The following is a 2500-nucleotide window of genomic DNA, read 5'->3' on the forward strand; positions in this document are numbered from 1 at the left end:
AGCTCTCCCCGGACTGTGAGAAAAAATTAAAAGCCTACAACACCTGGTATTCCCAGGCGGTCTCCCATCCAGGTACTAACCAGGCCCAACCCTGCTTAGCTTCCGAGATCAGACGAGATCGGGCGCTTTCAGGGTGGTATGGCCGCAGGTGTGAAAGTTTTTTATTTTACTTCTCTTATTCTGTTGCTGCTGCTGCTGCTGCTGCTGCTGCTGCTGCTGCTGCTGCTGCTGCTGCTGCTGCTGCTGCTGCTGCTTGTCGTCACACAGAAAGAATTATAAGCCCTGGGACAGGACAGAGAAGGTGAGAAGGTTCAAATAAGGGTTTAAAGCTTTGATGATGAGCAAGAAACACATGGCAAAAAGCTCTCCCCGGACTGTGAGAAAAAATTAAAAGCCTACAACACCTGGTATTCCCAGGCGGTCTCCCATCCAGGTACTAACCAGGCCCAACCCTGCTTAGCTTCCTATATCAGACGAGATTGGGCGCTTTCAGGGTGGTATGGCCGCAGGTGTGAAAGTTTTTTATTTTACTTCTCTTATTCTGCTGCTGCTGCTGCTGCTGCTGCTGCTGCTGCTGCTGCTGCTGCTGCTGCTGCTGCTGCTTGTCGTCAGATAGAAAGAATTATAAGCCCTGGGACAGGACAGAGAAGGTGAGAAGGTTCAAATAAGGGTTTAAAGCTTTGATGATGAGCAAGAAACACATGGCAAAAAGCTCTCCCCGGACTGTGAGAAAAAATTAAAAGCCTACAACACCTGGTATTCCCAGGCGGTCTCCCATCCAGGTACTAACCAGGCCCAACCCTGCTTAGCTTCCGAGATCAGACGAGATCGGGCGCTTTCAGGGTGGTATGGCCGCAGGTGTGAAAGTATTTTATTTTACTTCTCTTATTCTGTTGCTGCTGCTGCTGCTGCTGCTGCTGCTGCTGCTGCTGCTGCTGCTGCTGCTGCTTGTCATCGTCAGACAGAAAGAATTATAAGCCCTGGGACAGGACAGAGAAGGTGAGAAGGTTCAAATAAGGGTTTAAAGCTTTGATGATGAGCAAGAAACACATGGCAAAAAGCTCTCGCCGGACTGTGAGAAAAAATTAAAAGCCTACAACACCTGGTATTCCCAGGCGGTCTCCCATCCAGGTACTAACCAGGCCCAACCCTGCTTAGCTTCCGAGACCAGCCGAGATCAGGCGCTTTCAGGGTGGTATGGCCGCAGGTGTGAAAGTTTTTTATTTTACTTCTCTTATTCTGTTGCTGCTGCTGCTGCTGCTGCTGCTGCTGCTGCTGCTGCTGCTGCTTGTCGTCAGACAGAAAGAATTATAAGCCCTGGGACAGGACAGAGAAGGTGAGAAGGTTCAAATAAGGGTTTAAAGCTTTGATGATGAGCAAGAAACACATGGCAAAAAGCTCTCCCCGGACTGTGAGAAAAAATTAAAAGCCTACAACACCTGGTATTCCCAGGCGGTCTCCCATCCAGGTACTAACCAGGCCCAACCCTGCTTAGCTTCCGAGATCAGACGAGACCGGGCGCTTTCAGGGTGGTATTGCCGCAGGTGTGAAAGTTTTTTATTTTACTTCTCTTATTCTGTTGCTGCTGCTGCTGCTGCTGCTGCTGCTGCTGCTGCTGCTGCTTGTCGTCAGACAGAAAGAATTATAAGCCCTGGGACAGGACAGAGAAGGTGAGAAGGTTCAAATAAGGGTTTAAAGCTTTGATGATGAGCAAGAAACACATGGCAAAAAGCTCTCCCCGGACTGTGAGAAAAGAAAAAGCCTACAACACCTGGTATTCCCAGGCAGTCTCCCATCCAGGTACTAACCAGGCCCAACCCTGCTTAGCTTCCGAGATCAGACGAGATCACGCGCTTTCAGGGTGGTATGGCCGCAGGTGTGAAAGTTTTTTATTTTACTTCTCTTATTCTGCTGCTGCTGCTGCTGCTGCTGCTGCTGCTGCTGCTGCTGCTGCTGCTGCTGCTGCTGCTGCTGCTGCTTGTCGTCAGACAGAAATAATTATAAGCCCTGGGACAGGACAGAGAAGGTGAGAAGGTTCAAATAAGGGTTTAAAGCTTTGATGATGAGCAAGAAACACATGGCAAAAAGCTCTCCCCGGACTGTGAGAAAAAATTAAAAGCCTACAACACCTGGTATTCCCAGGCGGTCTCCCATCCAGGTACTAACCAGGCCCAACCCTGCTTAGCTTCCGAGATCAGACGAGATTGGGCGCTTTCAGGGTGGCATGGCCGCAGGTGTGAAAGTGTTTTATTTTACTTCTCTTATTCTGTTGCTGCTGCTGCTGCTTGTCGTCAGATTGAAAGAATTATAAGCCCTGGGACAGGACAGAGAAGGTGAGAAGGTTCAAATAAGGGTTTAAAGCTTTGATGATGAGCAAGAAACATGGCAAAAAGCTCTCCCCGGACTGTGAGAAAAAATTAAAAGCCTACAACACCTGGTATTCCCAGGCGGTCTCCCATCCAAGTACTAACCAGGCCCAACCCTGCTTAGCTTCCGAGAT

General features: G+C 49.2%; 8 non-coding genes across 8 annotated transcripts in view; all 8 read right to left on the bottom strand.

Annotated features, from left to right (window-relative positions):
* Window positions 1-31: 31 nt before the first annotated feature.
* Window positions 32-150, bottom strand: LOC128466302 (5S ribosomal RNA). Its single transcript, XR_008345411.1, has one exon. It is a non-coding gene; the product is annotated as a 5S ribosomal RNA (ribosomal RNA).
* A 242-nt stretch (window positions 151-392) lies between these two features.
* LOC128465207 (5S ribosomal RNA) lies at window positions 393-511 on the bottom strand. The gene has a single exon (XR_008344997.1). It is a non-coding gene; the product is annotated as a 5S ribosomal RNA (ribosomal RNA).
* A 230-nt stretch (window positions 512-741) lies between these two features.
* Window positions 742-860, bottom strand: LOC128466314 (5S ribosomal RNA). The gene has a single exon (XR_008345412.1). It is a non-coding gene; the product is annotated as a 5S ribosomal RNA (ribosomal RNA).
* A 230-nt stretch (window positions 861-1090) lies between these two features.
* Window positions 1091-1209, bottom strand: LOC128464975 (5S ribosomal RNA). Its single transcript, XR_008344779.1, has one exon. It is a non-coding gene; the product is annotated as a 5S ribosomal RNA (ribosomal RNA).
* Window positions 1210-1427: 218 nt separating this feature from the next.
* LOC128463705 (5S ribosomal RNA) lies at window positions 1428-1546 on the bottom strand. Its single transcript, XR_008343586.1, has one exon. It is a non-coding gene; the product is annotated as a 5S ribosomal RNA (ribosomal RNA).
* A 213-nt stretch (window positions 1547-1759) lies between these two features.
* LOC128464832 (5S ribosomal RNA) lies at window positions 1760-1878 on the bottom strand. The gene has a single exon (XR_008344643.1). It is a non-coding gene; the product is annotated as a 5S ribosomal RNA (ribosomal RNA).
* Window positions 1879-2117: 239 nt separating this feature from the next.
* Window positions 2118-2236, bottom strand: LOC128464492 (5S ribosomal RNA). The gene has a single exon (XR_008344323.1). It is a non-coding gene; the product is annotated as a 5S ribosomal RNA (ribosomal RNA).
* Window positions 2237-2422: 186 nt separating this feature from the next.
* LOC128462758 (5S ribosomal RNA) overlaps window positions 2423-2500 on the bottom strand; it is a 119-nt gene continuing 41 nt past the window's right edge. The window contains exon 1 of the ribosomal RNA XR_008342690.1: window positions 2423-2500. This exon is cut by the window's right edge and continues 41 nt beyond it. This is a non-coding gene — a ribosomal RNA (5S ribosomal RNA).

The sequence above is a fragment of the Spea bombifrons genome, chromosome 9 (assembly GCF_027358695.1).
Source record: "Spea bombifrons isolate aSpeBom1 chromosome 9, aSpeBom1.2.pri, whole genome shotgun sequence".
Lineage (NCBI taxonomy): Eukaryota > Metazoa > Chordata > Amphibia > Anura > Pelobatidae > Spea > Spea bombifrons.